At 41.3% G+C, this 21,612-nt stretch overlaps 2 long non-coding RNA genes across 3 annotated transcripts; both read right to left on the reverse strand.

Moving 5' to 3' along the window:
* Window positions 1-6,662: 6,662 nt before the first annotated feature.
* Window positions 6,663-14,056, reverse strand: LOC140578110 (uncharacterized). 2 transcript variants are annotated; one of them, XR_011982119.1, is made up of 11 exons: window positions 13,855-14,056; window positions 13,336-13,748; window positions 13,105-13,246; window positions 12,365-13,006; window positions 12,014-12,094; window positions 11,675-11,760; window positions 8,993-9,056; window positions 7,564-7,630; window positions 7,194-7,348; window positions 6,971-7,081; window positions 6,663-6,789 (listed from the first exon to the last, which is right to left on the reverse strand). It is a non-coding gene; the product is annotated as an uncharacterized lncRNA (long non-coding RNA). The 2 variants fall into 2 exon arrangements; XR_011982118.1 differs by having other exon boundaries at window positions 7,190-7,348.
* A 509-nt stretch (window positions 14,057-14,565) lies between these two features.
* On the reverse strand, window positions 14,566-17,235 carry LOC140578132 (uncharacterized). Its single transcript, XR_011982150.1, has 3 exons — window positions 16,633-17,235; window positions 16,151-16,301; window positions 14,566-15,172 (listed from the first exon to the last, which is right to left on the reverse strand). It is a non-coding gene; the product is annotated as an uncharacterized lncRNA (long non-coding RNA).
* Window positions 17,236-21,612: the final 4,377 nt, after the last annotated feature.

Here is a 21,612-nt window from a genome sequence, read left to right on the forward strand (position 1 = left end):
GGCGAAGATCCATCCATAGCGGCTCTGGGTCCCGTCAGCGTAGCACAAAGCTAGCGTGATCTAGGCTGCCATTATCCAAGGAGCAGGGCCAGGCGCGTGCCACCCGTTTGAACAATGCGGGCGAAATAACTGCCTTATGGGATGCGAAGCTTGCGCATGCGCAGTGACGCAGACGCGCCTTTCAAAATGGCGGCGGCAGCAACACACGCGAAAGATCGATCTCCTGTATTTTCTTAGTTTTATTCTAAACAAGATGCCCCGATTTCATTTAAATACATTTAATAGCTGTAGGAACTAGTGAGCGGTATTTAGCAACATGCTATGTTAGAATAATGCCATCAAACGTGTCTGTTAAGCATATCACAGCGGACATACACGGAGGAAACATGGGGTAGAATCAAACAGGCCACAGGCTTTGAGATAGGCTGGCTCCCCAAGCTATTGCCCCCATTTAGCCCGAATGTCATAGACCTCCCCCCCCCCCACATCCTGACAAAGATGTATTTAGTTGTATTTTGTTATCAGGGTGATCGTCCGTTCGCAGGCCACTTTGGCCATGTGGTGTAGTCATAAACCGTCGCGGATGTTTACCCGAAACCGGGGCATCAAACAAAGAATAAGGATTCCTTAGACAACCCATTTCAAAATATGGCAGCAACAAACGGAGTGCCCAGTTATTTCAAATAAACCATGACCTTTTTTTTAAAGTATTGAAGCACTTTTCTACCAATGTGAATAATAAACATTTTAGACAAAAAAAATCAACGAATAACGCTGGTAATTCGTTGTCAAAATGAGCGTACGGCATTAGCCCAGAAGAGGGGTGGCAATTTGCATATGTGAAAGCCTATGTGAATGAGACACAGGTCCAAAACTTTTAACTAGAGACACAATATTTAAGTAGAGGCATACCCAAGCGAAACAAGAGAAAGTGTGAAACAAGCACAACTACTTTAGCCCAAGTTTTTAAAAATGAGAAAAAGCCGTAATCAGTTTAACAGTTTTATTTCAATGTCAAAGAGAAAAAAAAACTTCACCAAAGGCGAAGATCCATCCATAGCGGCTCTGGGTCCCGTCAGCGTAGCACAAAGCTAGCGTGATCTAGGCTGCCATTATCCAAGGAGCAGGGCCAGGCGCGTGCCACCCGTTTGAACAATGCGGGCGAAATAACTGCCTTATGGGATGCGAAGCTTGCGCATGCGCAGTGACGCAGACGCGCCTTTCAAAATGGCGGCGGCAGCAACACACGCGAAAGATCGATCTCCTGTATTTTCTTAGTTTTATTCTAAACAAGATGCCCCGATTTCATTTAAATACATTTAATAGCTGTAGGAACTAGTGAGCGGTATTTAGCAACATGCTATGTTAGAATAATGCCATCAAACGTGTCTGTTAAGCATATCACAGCGGACATACACGGAGGAAACATGGGGTAGAATCAAACAGGCCACAGGCTTTGAGATAGGCTGGCTCCCCAAGCTATTGCCCCCATTTAGCCCGAATGTCATAGACCTCCCCCCCCCCCACATCCTGACAAAGATGTATTTAGTTGTATTTTGTTATCAGGGTGATCGTCCGTTCGCAGGCCACTTTGGCCATGTGGTGTAGTCATAAACCGTCGCGGATGTTTACCCGAAACCGGGGCATCAAACAAAGAATAAGGATTCCTTAGACAACCCATTTCAAAATATGGCAGCAACAAACGGAGTGCCCAGTTATTTCAAATAAACCATGACCTTTTTTTTAAAGTATTGAAGCACTTTTCTACCAATGTGAATAATAAACATTTTAGACAAAAAAAATCAACGAATAACGCTGGTAATTCGTTGTCAAAATGAGCGTACGGCATTAGCCCAGAAGAGGGGTGGCAATTTGCATATGTGAAAGCCTATGTGAATGAGACACAGGTCCAAAACTTTTAACTAGAGACACAATATTTAAGTAGAGGCATACCCAAGCGAAACAAGAGAAAGTGTGAAACAAGCACAACTACTTTAGCCCAAGTTTTTAAAAATGAGAAAAAGCCGTAATCAGTTTAACAGTTTTATTTCAATGTCAAAGAGAAAAAAAAACACTTCACCAAAGGCGAAGATCCATCCATAGCGGCTCTGGGTCCCGTCAGCGTAGCACAAAGCTAGCGTGATCTAGGCTGCCATTATCCAAGGAGCAGGGCCAGGCGCGTGCCACCCGTTTGAACAATGCGGGCGAAATAACTGCCTTATGGGATGCGAAGCTTGCGCATGCGCAGTGACGCAGACGCGCCTTTCAAAATGGCGGCGGCAGCAACACACGCGAAAGATCGATCTCCTGTATTTTCTTAGTTTTATTCTAAACAAGATGCCCCGATTTCATTTAAATACATTTAATAGCTGTAGGAACTAGTGAGCGGTATTTAGCAACATGCTATGTTAGAATAATGCCATCAAACGTGTCTGTTAAGCATATCACAGCGGACATACACGGAGGAAACATGGGGTAGAATCAAACAGGCCACAGGCTTTGAGATAGGCTGGCTCCCCAAGCTATTGCCCCCATTTAGCCCGAATGTCATAGACCTCTCCCCCCCCCCCCCACATCCTGACAAAGATGTATTTAGTTGTATTTTGTTATCAGGGTGATCGTCCGTTCGCAGGCCACTTTGGCCATGTGGTGTAGTCATAAACCGTCGCGGATGTTTACCCGAAACCGGGGCATCAAACAAAGAATAAGGATTCCTTAGACAACCCATTTCAAAATATGGCAGCAACAAACGGAGTGCCCAGTTATTTCAAATAAACCATGACCTTTTTTTTAAAGTATTGAAGCACTTTTCTACCAATGTGAATAATAAACATTTTAGACAAAAAAAATCAACGAATAACGCTGGTAATTCGTTGTCAAAATGAGCGTACGGCATTAGCCCAGAAGAGGGGTGGCAATTTGCATATGTGAAAGCCTATGTGAATGTGACACAGGTCCAAAACTTTTAACTAGAGACACAATATTTAAGTAGAGGCATACCCAAGCGAAACAAGAGAAAGTGTGAAACAAGCACAACTACTTTAGCCCAAGTTTTTAAAAATGAGAAAAAGCCGTAATCAGTTTAACAGTTTTATTTCAATGTCAAAGAGAAAAAAAAACACTTCACCAAAGGCGAAGATCCATCCATAGCGGCTCTGGGTCCCGTCAGTGTAGCACAAAGCTAGCGTGATCTAGGCTGCCATTATCCAAGGAGCAGGGCCAGGCGCGTGCCACCCGTTTGAACAATGCGGGCGAAATAACTGCCTTATGGGATGCGAAGCTTGCGCATGCGCAGTGACGCAGACGCGCCTTTCAAAATGGCGGCGGCAGCAACACACGCGAAAGATCGATCTCCTGTATTTTCTTAGTTTTATTCTAAACAAGATGCCCCGATTTCATTTAAATACATTTAATAGCTGTAGGAACTAGTGAGCGGTATTTAGCAACATGCTATGTTAGAATAATGCCATCAAACGTGTCTGTTAAGCATATCACAGCGGACATACACGGAGGAAACATGGGGTAGAATCAAACAGGCCACAGGCTTTGAGATAGGCTGGCTCCCCAAGCTATTGCCCCCATTTAGCCCGAATGTCATAGACCTGCCCCGCCCCACATCCTGACAAAGATGTATTTAGTTGTATTTTGTTATCAGGGTGATCGTCCGTTCGCAGGCCACTTTGGCCATGTGGTGTAGTCATAAACCGTCGCGGATGTTTACCCGAAACCGGGGCATCAAACAAAGAATAAGGATTCCTTAGACAACCCATTTCAAAATATGGCAGCAACAAACGGAGTGCCCAGTTATTTCAAATAAACCATGACCTTTTTTTAAAGTATTGAAGCACTTTTCTACCAATGTGAATAATAAACATTTTAGACAAAAAAAATCAACGAATAACGCTGGCAATTCGTTGTCAAAATGAGCGTACGGCATTAGCCCAGAAGAGGGGTGGCAATTTGCATATGTGAAAGCCTATGTGAATGAGACACAGGTCCCAAACTTTTAACTAGAGACACAATATTTAAGTAGAGGCATACCCAAGCGAAACAAGAGAAAGTGTGAAACAAGCACAACTATTTTAGCGGTGAGGGTAAAATGCGGACCGTTTACAAACAGCGGATTCCGTGTTTAATAGTGTTGAGGCAATGTTTTCTAGCCATTTAAGAAAGGCAGCAAAGGTTTTTTTTTTATACCTTTAAACATTAACAAAAACCGCTAATGTCTTTTCTTTAAAATTTTCAAGTCTATTTCTGTCTGGTTTTTCGCGATAAGTTGCGTGAACGCCTGAGTTAGTGTGTTTTTGGGGCTTGGATACACATCGAGGTCCTGACAGAAATAATTATGTCTGCTTTCACAAACCTAAAGTTAAACTTTAAAGCCCATCGGCGTGTGTGTGTGTGTGTGTGTGTGTGCTTGTGCACATGAGCACAAGCACATGGTTCAATGTAACTGTAGCAGCTTATTCCATTCATTCATTGTGCACATACACACATACACTCACCTAAAGGATTATTAGGAACACCATACTAATATGGTGTTTGACCCCCTTTCGCCTTCAGAACTGCCTTAATTCTACGTGGCATTGATTCAACAAGGTGCTGAAAGCATTCTTTAGAAATGTTGGCCCATATTGATAGGATAGCATCTTGCAGTTGATGGAGATTTGTGGGATGCACATCCAGGGCACGAAGCTCCCGTTCCAACACATCCCGAAGATGCTCTATTGGGTTGAGATCTGGTGACTGTTGGGGCCATTGTAGTACAGTGAACTCACTGTCATGTTCAAGAAATCAATTTGAAATGATTCGAGCTTTGTGACATGGTGCATTATCCTGCTGGAAGTAGCCATCAGAGGATGGGTACATGGTGGTCATAAAGGGATGGACATGGTCAGAAACAATGCTCAGGTAGGCCGTGGCATTTAAACGATGCCCAATTGGCACTAAGGGGCCTAAAGTGTGCCAAGAAAACATCCCCCACACCATTACACCACCACCAGCAGCCTGCACAGTGGTAACAAGGCATGATGGATCCATGTTCTCATTCTGTTTACGCCAAATTCTGACTCTACCATTTGAATGTCTCAACAGAAATCGAGACTCATCAGACCAGGCAACATTTTTCCAGTCTTCAACTGTCCAATTTTGGTGAGCTCGTGCAAATTGTAGCCTCTTTTTCCTATTTGTAGTGGAGATGAGTGGTACCCGGTGGGGTCTTCTGCTGTTGTAGCCCATCCGCCTCAAGGTTGTGCGTGTTGTGGCTTCACAAATGCTTTGCTGCATACCTCGGTTGTAACGAGTGGTTATTTCAGCCAAAGTTGCTCTTCTATCAGCTTGAATCAGTCGGACCATTCTCCTCTGACCTCTAGCATCAACAAGGCATTTTCGCCCAACGGGACTGCCGCATACTGGATGTTTTTCCCTTTGCACACCATTCTTTGTAAACCCTAGAAATGGTTGTGCGTGAAAATCCCAGTAACTGAGCAGATTGTGAAATACTCAGACCGGCCCGTCTGGCACCAACAACTATGCCACGCTCAAAATTGCTTAAATCACCTTTCTTTCCCATTCTGACATTCAGTTTGGAGTTCAGGAGATTGTCTTGACCAGGACCACACCCCTAAATGCATTGAAGCAACTGCCATGTGATTGGTTGATTAGATAATTGCATTAATGAGAAATTGAACAGGTGTTCCTAATAATCCTTTAGGTGAGCATATATGCTATGTCTAGATCTCCTGGGGAAATCAAGAGTGTTGCCCACAAACATTGTTCAGCTTTTGGCCTAACATGGTCCTTGCGTGTTTTAAAGTTGCGTGAAGTGGAGTGAGGAGCATTCTGAACATCAAACTATTTTAAGATAAATTGTCTGTAACAGGAAATTTAGTTTCTCAATTTATTTCTTATATATTATTTTGTTAATTATTGAGTTCAAAGTTTTGTAGTAAATGGTGATATTGTCATCAATTTGGTGATAATGCGAGCCAAACATTTCTCGAAAATGACATTTGCATACAGTAAGTAAAACATTCTGAAATCATATTTCTATTTTATTCTGCTGCTGCTTACATGTTTACATCTCTGTCTCTCTCGCTCTCTCTCTCCAGGACAGTGAAAGTAGGACTATTTACCCTTGTTTATGTAGCTGTAGGATGGCCATAATATAGTTTCAATCCGATATCGATGTAATGCTTGTCTGTGATGATTGGTTAACATATTGATTGGTGTATTAATATAGCCGGAAAGTAATAAAACCCATTGCAATCAAGTATACAGTGCCTTATAAAAGTATTCAGTTATCATAATTTTACTCAATTACAAAGGATAGTTAAACGTTTTCCAAATGAGCATTTTATTGCATTTCCAAAGGCACTGTAACTTATTTCTGTGCCAACATTAAAATTAAATAAACTTATGATTTAATGTCGATATGAGATGACAAATTATTCACAAATGATACAGAGGTGCCACTCATTTCCACATACAGTAACTCATCACAATTGGGTGCCACTGTGCTTTTTAATGAAAAGCTGATAAAACTTAAAATGTGGTTCGGTCATGTGTGTAGTCTGTGTGTAGACAAGGAAACAGAGGCATAGTAGCTGTTATTTTTTTATTCCAAAGTCATCCAATTTGCTATTTTCCTTACATACCCACCCATTCACTCACTCACTCACTGACCCACCCACCCATTCACACACCCAAGTCTTCCGTAAGGTGTTTGCAGAACTCGCTGCAGAACCCAGGCTGTGTGAAGTTCCCCTCGTCTTCCACGCCCAATGTAGCCTATGGGACAATAAATAATAAGCAAGCATACTTAGTATCAAAACAGAGCAACAATGTTTTTCATTGCATACTTTCAAGAAAATATTCAGGACCTGACACACAATAAATTGTTCTGGTGACTTTCTTTTTGCAACCACTGACTTCAGCAACAATTGTCAACATTCTTACACAGTATGCATACCTGGTAAGCTGTTCTTATAAGTCTCTAGACAGTGCTGGCAGCATTCCAGGCGATACAATCGTCGGAATTGTGCTTGATAGGCCGCACTGTACAGTTTCCATGGGACTACACCTGTAGGTTTCAAATTTAAGAATGATTCATTAGAGTAAAATCCCTTGTTAATGGGAATACAAACATCCTAACTCAAAGGGTATTCAAATATCATAATATGTTTTATACCTACTGTCAAGCCACTGAAAATGCGCTCGGGCACGGAATGTTTCCCTTCCGACTAAGTCCCAAAAAAAGGTGACAAACAAGTGACAGCTTTAAAAAAGCTTTGTCACCCTCGAACAGGACTACTTCTAAAAGGATATCCTCCAGGACGTCGAGGGGGATCTGTGAAAGAAATCATACAAGCACGCAAATATTATTTTACAATAGTTCTGTAATATAACAAAAACAGACAAAAATAGCATGACTTCTACATTCCAACTCCAACTGCTTAAAATGAAGCTCATTGTTTTCACATTTTTGTAGGGTACAGCACAGTAAGCACAGAGAAAAAAAGAGAAAAACAGCAGGTTCAGCTGTAAGATCAGCTACATAAATACCTGTTCAATGGAGATGGAACCCATTCCTCCTCCTCTACCATCTGTGCTTTCAACACATTGAATTTTCCTAAAAGAAATTATATTGTCACAACTATTGTAAAACTATGACATATTGTAATGGTATCACATAGAGTTGACTCCACCTGAGGGCACAGGTGTAAAACAATTTGATCACGTTGGGCACCAGACCTGGAAAAAGGCAGTCATGATACTACCAGCTTGTCAGACTGAAAGGCTTATATGCATATGGGTCAGAACAATGCATCAGAGTGATAAATATTACAGCATCAACTTTGTAAGGTGTATCAATCCCCACTAGGGTTGTAACGGTATACCGGTATGGCGGTTTATTGTGATATTGACATGTACGATTATCATATCATGCACATTTGCCTATCCGCGGTTTGGAAAAAAAAAAAAGAAACCAAATCTCACCTGCGCTGCTGTGTATATGCAACTTCTTTCCGCTTTACTGCTTAGACTCCACCCATAAATGCACAGCGGCGAAAATGTCCGATAGTGGCTGCAAATTCTAATCTCTATTTCCCGCCGAAAAAAAAATTAAAATCTGCAGTATGGGAATATTTTGGGTATCCGAAAAATGATCGTGGGGTGGATATCCAGTTTGCAAGAAATGTGGACGAACAGTGGCCGCAAAAGGAGGAAATACGTCGAACATGTTCTCCCATATTCGCGAACACCATCCCTCCGTGAAGATAAAGGTAAGTTCCATTTATAACTTAAAGCCGTATTATTTCTGTGATGCAGAGGGAATCCCGGAATCCAGTCATGTAATTGGAGTCAATTACAGTATAATTCAGATGCCACGTAAAATGTCCGATTTGATAGATAGATGGATGAATAAATCAAAATATAGCTGTGCAGCAAATTAAATCGCGATGTGCGTCTGTGAATATACAGCGCAAAAAGGCTGCCGCTTGCTCATTAACCAACTACCCCCCCCCCCCCCCCCCCACACCACACACACACACACACACACACACAGCGGCACAGATGATTATTTTGTCCTCCAGGTTCGTGTGCCGCCCCCCATAGAATCCCTCCCGGCGCCCTCCCAACTTCATCCCTTATCGTCTCCGCTCGCCCATCCTCTAGAAAAACGCTTTATTTAGATTATTTTTGTTTTCCTCCAAGTTCGTGTGCCGCCCCCCACGTGACATGAAAAAGTGCCGCCCCGGGCGGCTGCCCCGTTCGCCCATGCCTAAAACCGCCACTGCATGATGGTCATGGTTTTTAAAGCGTCTGCTGTCTCATTCACTATGTGAAGACGTGAACACATGAACATATCCAGAGCTACTCTCAAGAGAACACTTAATGATCACTTTATAATTTTATTTAAAAGAATAATCATCAAATACACTAACTGAAAACTCATAGGTGTTTAGTACAAGTGGACACATTCTCTCACCTCAGCGGTCAAGATTGAGCCCTGAAAATCTCAACATGCTTACATTTCTTCATCATAATCTGACCTGAAAAAAAGCAAAGAAATGCATGCTGCTATGATAATCTCAGGAAAATATTAACAAACATGACCCTGCACATATTGCTCTCCCATATACAGGACTGTCACAGAAAATTAGAATATTGTGATAAAGTTCTTTATTGTCCGTAATGCAATTAAAAAAACAAAAATGTCATACATTCTGGATTCATTACACATCAACTGAAATATTGCAAGCCTTTTATTGTTTTAATAGTGCTGATTATGCCATACAGCTTAGGAAAACTCAAAAATCCTATGTCAAAAAATTAGAATATCATGAAAAACTATACTAGCAGGCTATTTAACTAATCACTTGAATCGTCTAATTAACTCGAAACACCTGCAAGGGTTTCCCTGAGCCTTTAAAAACAGTCAGCTTGGTTCAGTAAACTAAATCACAAGTATGGGGAAGACTGCTGACCTGACTGCTGTCCAGAGGACCATCATTGACACTCTCCATCAGGAGGGTAAGACACAAAAAGAAATCTCCAAAAGAGCAGGCTGTTCACAGAGTGCAGTTTCAAAGCACATTCACAAAAAGTCTGTTGGAAGGAAGAAATGTGGCAGGAAACGCTGCACAACCAAGAGAGAGGACCGCAGACTTAACAGCATTGTGAAGAAGAGCCGCTTCCAGAATTTGGGTGAGCTTCAAAGACAGTGGACTGAAGCCGGAGTTCAGGTATCAAAAGCCACTGTTCACAGACGTGTCCGGGAAATGGGCTACAATAGCCGTATTCCCATGGTCAAGCCACTCCTGAACTCAAGACAACGGAAGAAGCGTCTGACCTGGGCTATGGAAAAGAAGCACTGGACAGTTGCAGAGTGGTCCAGAGTCCTGTTTTCAGATGAAAGCAAGTTTTGTATTTCATTTGGAAGTCAAGGCGCTAGAGTCTGGAGGAAGGCTGGAGAGGAGCAAAATCCAAGTTGCTTGAAATCCAGTGTGAAGTTCCCACAGTCAGCAATGGTTTGGGGAGCTGTGTCAGCTGCTGGTGTTGGTCCGTTGTGTTTCATCAAGTCCAGAGTCAATGCAGCTGTGTACCAAGAGATTTTGGAGCACTACATGCTTCCATCTGTTGAACAGCTCTATGGAGATAATGATTTCATTTTCCAGCATGATCTGGCACCTGCCCACAGTGCCAAAACCACCAGTAACTGGTGTATTGACCATGGCATCACTGTCCTCGATTGGCCTGCCAACTCCCCTGACCTGAACCCTATAGAGAATTTGTGGGGTATTGTGAAGAGGAAGCTGAAACACACCAGACCCAATAATGCAGTTGAGCTAAAGGCCGCTATTGAAGCATCCTGGGCATCCATAACACATCAGCAATGCCACAGGTTGATTGCCTCCATGCCACGCCGAATTGATGCAGTAATCCGTGCAAAAGGATTCCCAACCAAGTACTGAGTGCATTAATTGACATTTTCAAATGTTTGATTTTGTTTTGCTGTTACAAATCTTATTTTTTTACTTGGACTGAGGAAATATTCTAATTTTCTGAGATGGGATTTTTGAGTTTTCCTAAGCTGTATGGCATAATCAGCACTATTAAAACAATAAAAGGCTTGCAATATTTCAGTTGATGTGTAATGAATCCAGAATGTATGACATTTTTGTTTTTTTAATTGCATTACAGACAATAAAGAACTTTATCACAATATTCTAATTTTCTGTGACAGTCCTGTATGCTGTTAAAGAGGAAGGACAGTTTGATTTATTCTTGTCTAATATAAAGAGAAATAACTTATTCCTTATTTTGTTCAAATGGGAGATGCGCAGCTTTATTTTATTTATTTTTCCCCCAAAAGTTAGACTCATACTTCCATAAGTTTTTTTTATTTTCATTAAAAAAAAGTTTGTTACAATAAACCATGTTCATCCAAAAACCATATCTCTTTTTATTCATTTAAGGGTCATTGTAGCTGATGATTATACTAATAATAATGATAGTTTAATACCGTATACCACGAAACCGTGATATTTTCTGAGACGATTATCATACCGTGAAAATCTCATACCGTTACAACCCTAATCCCCACCTTCAGATCAGATCACTAAGACCAATTAATCTGACTCCATTAAATTATGCTGCTGTTTGTAATAGGGTCAGTGGTGGCCTAATGGATAGGGAAGTGCACTTGTAATCGAAAGGTGCCACTGAAGTACCCTGAGCAAGGTACCACCCCCAAGCACTGCTCTCCTCTGCAATGTCATGGTGTCATATAGGTTAAATGCAGAGTACACATTTTGTTGTTGTGCACTGTGTGCTGTGGTGTGTCAATGACAACTAATCACTTCACTTATATGCCATGCACTACGAGGCATCACAGAAAATATTTAAAAAGTATGACACAAAAGGAATTGTATTACTGATTAATGAATAGTTTGTTTCCAAGTTATAAATAATATAATAACCGATACATTAGATGTTAAAAGTTATAACACCCATAAACAATGACAACTGTATTACATGAAATGGTTGCCAATTGTTAAATGGTTTCCAAATTTGCGACTAAGAGAGCCCATGCGGCAATCAATCAAATGAGTCAATCAATATATAAACAAACAAACAAATACGGAGGAACAAAACATAAAACATGCACCTCTGAGTCTCTGATTTCCGATCGGGCACTTGTGTGCTCCAGATGTGGTAGTCCCCAGCAGTCATCACTGCACACTGGTAGATCTCCTGTCATACATATCAGACCATGCATGAAAATATTAACCAAATAAGTGTTTCACCACATTTCTGTGATACTGAGCCATCTTATGAAGCATATAACACTTTCTTAGGGTGGCTGAAGGTTGGTATACATTTAGCTGCAGATCAAGTACCCACTGCAAACATACATAAGTATACATATTCTAAAAAACATGGATGTGTTAAGGTTTTTATTAAGTTGTACAACCAGGCCCTCAAAAAATATATATTGTCTTCATACCAGGGGATGCTGCAGTTGTCATACCATGAGCTGGTGCTGCTGTTGTTGTTTGTGCTTGTTCGGCTGGTGCTTCAGCTGGTGCTGCAAAAAAGCACATTTTAAACCAAATGATTTAGAATGAGTTAAATCGGTTGTACTGCATGCATTTCTCATCAACGCTATGCTGTCTAGCATTTCTGACAGATTTGTAAGTTATAGCTTTATGATCTTTCAAATTGCAAAATAAACATGAGGAATCACCTACAATTAAAAGACAAATATAACTTCACGGCACCGGACAGCAAAATTACATAAACATGACATAAACATGACATTACCACTAATAATTTAGAATGAGGGTGGAATACATACCCAAAACTGTCTGACCATTGGAATTTAACTGTATGTCCACTCCTTTGCCCAATCTCTTCTTCATGCTTTCTATGGTTCTTGAATTTCTAGCATTGTTGTAGTGACACAAAATATTTCGCATCAAAAAGACATGCGATGAGGGAGTCATCATGTTGAGAAAATGATTGTTTTTCCTCATTCCAGCTGGAAGAGCACACGGGCTGTTGATCCAACCACGTAACTCTGGGACCAGTTCCACCTTTCGCAAGACATCCCTGGCATCTTTTGAGTTTGCCTCATGAAATCTATCATAAAGAGCATAATGCTCAGACGATCCAGTTATAGGGTGGCCATTTTCATCAGGAACTGGCTTCTTGGTGACTAGCCATGGCAAGCTCACTTTTATCTGTCCAGTAGTGGCACATCTGATGTTATCTTCAGTAGGCTCAAGTAACCTACCCCCATGAGGTTTGAAGGGTAATGATTCTGGATCTCTTAGGTTGGTATGTGTTGCCAACCCTCTCGCAAAATCATATAATACAATGTTTGGAAAATGTTTCATCGACAATAAAAGGTCAGCAAAGTCCCGGGGGCTCTCAGCCCTTATGTTGAACTTAACACCATACACCACAGCACAAGGACAGGTGACCACAGCCCATCCACCTGTTTAAGGAAACTGTAAATCAGAGTGCAACCATTCCAAGTAATGAAACTAAGAACTGTCTGTAAAAACGGTCTCTCAGTAATAGAACACAACTTACCAGAAGCTCCCCAGATCTGTGAAAACACCTTATCATAACTCGCTCTGTTCTTCATTTCTTGTTGAAGTCTCGTTACCAGGTCCATCCGTGAGCCTTTGGGGTCTATGCCACACTGTCGGCACAGAGCACGCACAGCTTCCATCTATAATGAACATTAGTATAGTTGGTCTGGCGTGGTTCAAAAACACACATCTTTGACAAAACTGACAAAAATTGACTTAAGTTCAGTACCTTGAGCTTAAGAAGTTCATCAGTCAGTCGGTCCTCTGTGAGGTTAAACTCAGATTCCTCCTTTGCACTACAAGCAGAATACACTTCTTTGTATTCAGTGTTGAGTACAACATCCCTATCTCTTGTGTGAGGACCAATCCACGGAGCCCAACTATGGTAACTGGGATGGACGACAAATGGGTTTGACTTGTTGCCTTTAAATGATGTTAGAAAATATTATTAACATAACAGTACATTATTCCACGATAAACAAAGTAAATGCTAGAATACTGTCATCCCACCTAGAACATTGTGCGGACTGTACTTACTTGGGACCAACCCACGGCTGATCATTTCAAGGGAAACCATCTCCCAGAAATTTTCAACACTTACCTTTCCATCAAAAGTCTGAGATGGTTCCTCAATGCTGCTCACTAAGGAAAGCAAGACTTAAGTAAGCATGTTCCAAACAGTCATAGCTGGATATGTGGTGCTTGAAACAATGTAAGACTAAGAAAATGAATAAATGTGTTCACTTACCAGGCATGCTAAAAACGCCCTTCTCATGAAGGTCCATCACAACAGATACTGGATGATAACCACACGATACACAAGCATATGTGTAACCGAGGTCTGACAGTGCTTCAAAGCTTAAATAAGCCTGCAGGACCCTTTCCCTGGATGGATAGGTTTTACCAGAGGTCTTCTCCAACACATCCATGGCACTCCCTACTGCCTGATGAGTCTGTGAAATTGATGTATGACATTTAAAGGCTTTACAATATATTATTTTGATAAAGTATTCGTAATTGTTTTAAATGATTAAAACAACAGAACATGGTTCCTACCTGAAGTGTATTGCGTAGAAAATGGCACATGTATATGGACAGAAGTGTGTGGTCATCGAAATTGTGGACACCATCAGTCCACTCCTGGTATCGATATGCCATACCACACCTGTAGCACCATTTTCTGTACACTGAAATTCCTAATGGACACAAGCACCAGTAAATGTTACACATTTATCTTTCACCATTTTACACTGTGACATGTCTCTATACTTTGCACAGTACTAAAAGCCAGTGTATGAAATTATCTCAGTAAGCATACAAGTGTGAATTGCTGGGAAGGAGGCTAAGCTGCTGATAGTGGAAGTCATGGCTACACTGACATTTACAGTACATGTAGTGAGTAATGAAATGTTAAAATATCGATAATAAATATTTAAATAAAGAGAGAACATACCTTCTATGACATCAGTGATTGTTAGGATTTTAGCCTTAGATGTAATCAGCACAGGTTCGCTTAGAGGAGTGGGCTCTAAACATTCTGAGCAAAAGGTTTCTGATGGTATGAAGTGCACAGGGAAATGAATGGTCTTGACCACGTCTGAGGGGAAAATCGCAGGCAGTTTCTTCTTATGAAAAATGTATTGAACCATCCGCGACAGATTTTTGCCTTCAGGTGAGTATGGAGCTCCTTCTTCTAGGTCAAAACTTTCCATGTCAATTGGAAAATGTTCTGTGATGTTCTCCTCCACACTTCTGGTTTTTCTGAAGAGTGCCTGGTCTGTTTCAAATAAATGCCACTTGGCAACATATTTAGGTATGCATGACTGCCTTGGGTTCGCGCAAGGACAATGCCATGAAATGATTTTAGAATTGTACCTTACCACCACTCTGCCAAGCCGGCTGTAATAGGAGATAGTTGACTCGTATACAGAAATGTGCTTTTTGTAGGGGGGTCCACACACAGTCACCAGACAGGACAACGGGACTCCTGCATCATTTGCTTCTCTCTGACGTACCAAACACCTTTCCTTTTTGTCTTCCCCAAACCACTTGTCATGTACCATCACCTGCAAAACATCCTCTGTAAGTGATGGAGTGTCCATTCTGGCTGGAGGGCAGTACACGAGGGACTGAATGTGGTGGCACTCAAATGGACGAAGGTTTGACCTCTCTGCAAACTCTGCATTAATTCTGCAGATATCCAGCTCACACATTGTTTTTTGTTCAGGACCCCATGTCCTTTTAATGACACGTACTGGTGTGCTGGGTGCTATAAAAGACTTTGCTACTGCAAACACTCCATTTGTGTAATCAACACACTGAGCACTGAGGTGGTTCTGTGCCGTAATGTCCATTTTGATGGGAGTGTGACGTCTTCGAAGATGTATCCGTAGGTTCCGTCTATTAAGGATTAGGCCACAGCTAGTACACTTCACTGTTTTCTGCTTTCTTTGGGTGAGAGGGTGGTAGTGCTGGTGCTGCTGAGGAGCCAGGATCAGAGGAACATGAAGAAAGTGAGGGGTGGAGGATGGGGACTGGGGGAGGGGGACATGCAGCTTCAGAAGCAGTAAAGGAGGGAGCAGGAGAGGCGGGAGGTGACTGATGCGCTTCCGTTGTGGTTGGCTTGGTTTCACTGATGCATTGGGATACATGATGTTTAAACTGGTCTTTGCGTATTATTGTTTGGCTGCAATAAAGACAATGAAAGTGTCCTGTGGGTCTGCAATAATTGTTGCATTTGCTGATGAAGAAACCTGCAAGACGGCAACATGAAGACCAAAGCTATCAACAGAAAAGAAAGGTATACACAGAACGGGACTGGGGGAGTGAGGTCAGGAGTAGCTGATCAGAAAGTTACAGTGTCAAACAAAACACAAACATAGGTAAATTAGCTTACCAATATTCACATGACTTCAGGGACTCCCACTAAGGAACTCCACATCATTTTGTCTATCTTGATTGTAAGAAGTGCATTCTACATTTAAGCATGTGTATGTTTTAAAACCACCAAAATCAATAGACCAATAAACATCATTAGGAATTACCTCTATGCTGTACTGCATGTCTCACGTGGCTCTGAATGTGTGTTGTAAATTTGAATTGTTGGTCAGTTGCATAAGTGCAGCATGGGCATCTGAACACACCGTCTAGGCAAAACCTTGTTGCATCAGGACTGGCCTGTAAATGCGTTGGATGCTTTAAAACATAAACAATAAAACATTGTGTAAACTTACTGTTACTCTGAGGTGCACGCTCATTCTAACAACATAACATGCATGCAGAAGTAATGCAGCTTGTAAGGTTATCAGGCTGTGATATCGATAAAATATCTTATAGAGCATTCATATCATCAGCATTAACTTGAGTATCCTGAGCATCATAATATAGCCTAAACATCTGCATAATATACTATTTTTACATAAATACCATTGAGGTTGTTGGTGTAATTTAATAATATATCGGTCACATACTCCATAACTCTTAATAAAACAATTCGGTCATCATAATCAGAAAAACTCAAAAGCACCTGTCGTAGTCTGTTTTCTACATATGCATTTGTGATAAATATTTTGCAATATTGTCATATAATTTTTAGGACATAAGGCCCAGACCTGCGGTCCCTGAAACAAAAGAGAAACAACCTAGCAGCAAAACGTACCGTCTGCGTTTTCTAGTGTTACGCCCTAAAACAAAACATATATACATGATTTATTTATTCAAATTTCATTTTAGTCTATTCAATGTGTTACCCTTCTCATGTTCTGAATCTAAGGGCATTTCAAGTCCGGAAATTTTAACTAGAGACACAATATTTAAGTAGAGGCATACCCAATTTCATTTTAGTCTATTCAATGTGTTACCCTTCTCATGTTCTGAATCTAAGGGCATTTCAAGTCCGGAAATTTTAACTAGAGACACAATATTTAAGTAGAGGCATACCCAAGCGAAACAAGAGAAAGTGTGAAACAAGCACAACTACTTTAGCCCAAGTTTTTAAAAATGAGAAAAAGCCGTAATCAGTTTAACAGTTTTATTTCAATGTCAAAGAGAAAAAAAAACACTTCACCAAAGGCGAAGATCCATCCATAGCGGCTCTGGGTCCCGTCAGTGTAGCACAAAGCTAGCGTGATCTAGGCTGCCATTATCCAAGGAGCAGGGCCAGGCGCGTGCCACCCGTTTGAACAATGCGGGCGAAATAACTGCCTTATGGGATGCGAAGCTTGCGCATGCGCAGTGACGCAGACGCGCCTTTCAAAATGGCGGCGGCAGCAACACACGCGAAAGATCGATCTCCTGTATTTTCTTAGTTTTATTCTAAACAAGATGCCCCGATTTCATTTAAATACATTTAATAGCTGTAGGAACTAGTGAGCGGTATTTAGCAACATGCTATGTTAGAATAATGCCATCAAACGTGTCTGTTAAGCATATCACAGCGGACATACACGGAGGAAACATGGGGTAGAATCAAACAGGCCACAGGCTTTGAGATAGGCTGGCTCCCCAAGCTATTGCCCCCATTTAGCCCGAATGTCATAGACCTCCCCCCCCCCCCCCATCCTGACAAAGATGTATTTAGTTGTATTTTGTTATCAGGGTGATCGTCCGTTCGCAGGCCACTTTGGCCATGTGGTGTAGTCATAAACCGTCGCGGATGTTTACCCGAAACCGGGGCATCAAACAAAGAATAAGGATTCCTTAGACAACCCATTTCAAAATATGGCAGCAACAAACGGAGTGCCCAGTTATTTCAAATAAACCATGACCTTTTTTTAAAGTATTGAAGCACTTTTCTACCAATGTGAATAATAAACATTTTAGACAAAAAAAAATCAACGAATAACGCTGGTAATTCGTTGTCAAAATGAGCGTACGGCATTAGCCCAGAAGAGGGGTGGCAATTTGCATATGTGAAAGCCTATGTGAATGAGACACAGGTCCAAAACTTTTAACTAGAGACACAATATTTAAGTAGAGGCATACCCAAGCGAAACAAGAGAAAGTGTGAAACAAGCACAACTACTTTAGCCCAAGTTTTTAAAAATGAGAAAAAGCCGTAATCAGTTTAACAGTTTTATTTCAATGTCAAAGAGAAAAAAAAACACTTCACCAAAGGCGAAGATCCATCCATAGCGGCTCTGGGTCCCGTCAGTGTAGCACAAAGCTAGCGTGATCTAGGCTGCCATTATCCAAGGAGCAGGGCCAGGCGCGTGCCACCCGTTTGAACAATGCGGGCGAAATAACTGCCTTATGGGATGCGAAGCTTGCGCATGCGCAGTGACGCAGACGCGCCTTTCAAAATGGCGGCGGCAGCAACACACGCGAAAGATCGATCTCCTGTATTTTCTTAGTTTTATTCTAAACAAGATGCCCCGATTTCATTTAAATACATTTAATAGCTGTAGGAACTAGTGAGCGGTATTTAGCAACATGCTATGTTAGAATAATGCCATCAAACGTGTCTGTTAAGCATATCACAGCGGACATACACGGAGGAAACATGGGGTAGAATCAAACAGGCCACAGGCTTTGAGATAGGCTGGCTCCCCAAGCTATTGCCCCCATTTAGCCCGAATGTCATAGACCTGCCCCGCCCCACATCCTGACAAAGATGTATTTAGTTGTATTTTGTTATCAGGGTGATCGTCCGTTCGCAGGCCACTTTGGCCATGTGGTGTAGTCATAAACCGTCGCGGATGTTTACCCGAAACCGGGGCATCAAACAAAGAATAAGGATTCCTTAGACAACCCATTTCAAAATATGGCAGCAACAAACGGAGTGCCCAGTTATTTCAAATAAACCATGACCTTTTTTTAAAGTATTGAAGCACTTTTCTACCAATGTGAATAATAAACATTTTAGACAAAAAAAATCAACGAATAACGCTGGCAATTCGTTGTCAAAATGAGCGTACGGCATTAGCCCAGAAGAGGGGTGGCAATTTGCATATGTGAAAGCCTATGTGAATGAGACACAGGTCCCAAACTTTTAACTAGAGACACAATATTTAAGTAGAGGCATACCCAAGCGAAACAAGAGAAAGTGTGAAACAAGCACAACTATTTTAGCGGTGAGGGTAAAATGCGGACCGTTTACAAACAGCGGATTCCGTGTTTAATAGTGTTGAGGCAATGTTTTCTAGCCATTTAAGAAAGGCAGCAAAGGTTTTTTTTTTATACCTTTAAACATTAACAAAAACCGCTAATGTCTTTTCTTTAAAATTTTCAAGTCTATTTCTGTCTGGTTTTTCGCGATAAGTTGCGTGAACGCCTGAGTTAGTGTGTTTTTGGGGCTTGGATACACATCGAGGTCCTGACAGAAATAATTATGTCTGCTTTCACAAACCTAAAGTTAAACTTTAAAGCCCATCGGCGTGTGTGTGTGTGTGTGTGTGTGTGCTTGTGCACATGAGCACAAGCACATGGTTCAATGTAACTGTAGCAGCTTATTCCATTCATTCATTGTGCACATACACACATACACTCACCTAAAGGATTATTAGGAACACCATACTAATATGGTGTTTGACCCCCTTTCGCCTTCAGAACTGCCTTAATTCTACGTGGCATTGATTCAACAAGGTGCTGAAAGCATTCTTTAGAAATGTTGGCCCATATTGATAGGATAGCATCTTGCAGTTGATGGAGATTTGTGGGATGCACATCCAGGGCACGAAGCTCCCGTTCCAACACATCCCGAAGATGCTCTATTGGGTTGAGATCTGGTGACTGTTGGGGCCATTGTAGTACAGTGAACTCACTGTCATGTTCAAGAAATCAATTTGAAATGATTCGAGCTTTGTGACATGGTGCATTATCCTGCTGGAAGTAGCCATCAGAGGATGGGTACATGGTGGTCATAAAGGGATGGACATGGTCAGAAACAATGCTCAGGTAGGCCGTGGCATTTAAACGATGCCCAATTGGCACTAAGGGGCCTAAAGTGTGCCAAGAAAACATCCCCCACACCATTACACCACCACCAGCAGCCTGCACAGTGGTAACAAGGCATGATGGATCCATGTTCTCATTCTGTTTACGCCAAATTCTGACTCTACCATTTGAATGTCTCAACAGAAATCGAGACTCATCAGACCAGGCAACATTTTTCCAGTCTTCAACTGTCCAATTTTGGTGAGCTCGTGCAAATTGTAGCCTCTTTTTCCTATTTGTAGTGGAGATGAGTGGTACCCGGTGGGGTCTTCTGCTGTTGTAGCCCATCCGCCTCAAGGTTGTGCGTGTTGTGGCTTCACAAATGCTTTGCTGCATACCTCGGTTGTAACGAGTGGTTATTTCAGCCAAAGTTGCTCTTCTATCAGCTTGAATCAGTCGGACCATTCTCCTCTGACCTCTAGCATCAACAAGGCATTTTCGCCCAACGGGACTGCCGCATACTGGATGTTTTTCCCTTTGCACACCATTCTTTGTAAACCCTAGAAATGGTTGTGCGTGAAAATCCCAGTAACTGAGCAGATTGTGAAATACTCAGACCGGCCCGTCTGGCACCAACAACTATGCCACGCTCAAAATTGCTTAAATCACCTTTCTTTCCCATTCTGACATTCAGTTTGGAGTTCAGGAGATTGTCTTGACCAGGACCACACCCCTAAATGCATTGAAGCAACTGCCATGTGATTGGTTGATTAGATAATTGCATTAATGAGAAATTGAACAGGTGTTCCTAATAATCCTTTAGGTGAGCATATATGCTATGTCTAGATCTCCTGGGGAAATCAAGAGTGTTGCCCACAAACATTGTTCAGCTTTTGGCCTAACATGGTCCTTGCGTGTTTTAAAGTTGCGTGAAGTGGAGTGAGGAGCATTCTGAACATCAAACTATTTTAAGATAAATTGTCTGTAACAGGAAATTTAGTTTCTCAATTTATTTCTTATATATTATTTTGTTAATTATTGAGTTCAAAGTTTTGTAGTAAATGGTGATATTGTCATCAATTTGGTGATAATGCGAGCCAAACATTTCTCGAAAATGACATTTGCATACAGTAAGTAAAACATTCTGAAATCATATTTCTATTTTATTCTGCTGCTGCTTACATGTTTACATCTCTGTCTCTCTCGCTCTCTCTCTCCAGGACAGTGAAAGTAGGACTATTTACCCTTGTTTATGTAGCTGTAGGATGGCCATAATATAGTTTCAATCCGATATCGATGTAATGCTTGTCTGTGATGATTGGTTAACATATTGATTGGTGTATTAATATAGCCGGAAAGTAATAAAACCCATTGCAATCAAGTATACAGTGCCTTATAAAAGTATTCAGTTATCATAATTTTACTCAATTACAAAGGATAGTTAAACGTTTTCCAAATGAGCATTTTATTGCATTTCCAAAGGCACTGTAACTTATTTCTGTGCCAACATTAAAATTAAATAAACTTATGATTTAATGTCGATATGAGATGACAAATTATTCACAAATGATACAGAGGTGCCACTCATTTCCACATACAGTAACTCATCACAATTGGGTGCCACTGTGCTTTT

This window comes from Paramormyrops kingsleyae, chromosome 13 (genome assembly GCF_048594095.1).
Source record: "Paramormyrops kingsleyae isolate MSU_618 chromosome 13, PKINGS_0.4, whole genome shotgun sequence".
NCBI classification, from domain to species: domain Eukaryota; kingdom Metazoa; phylum Chordata; class Actinopteri; order Osteoglossiformes; family Mormyridae; genus Paramormyrops; species Paramormyrops kingsleyae.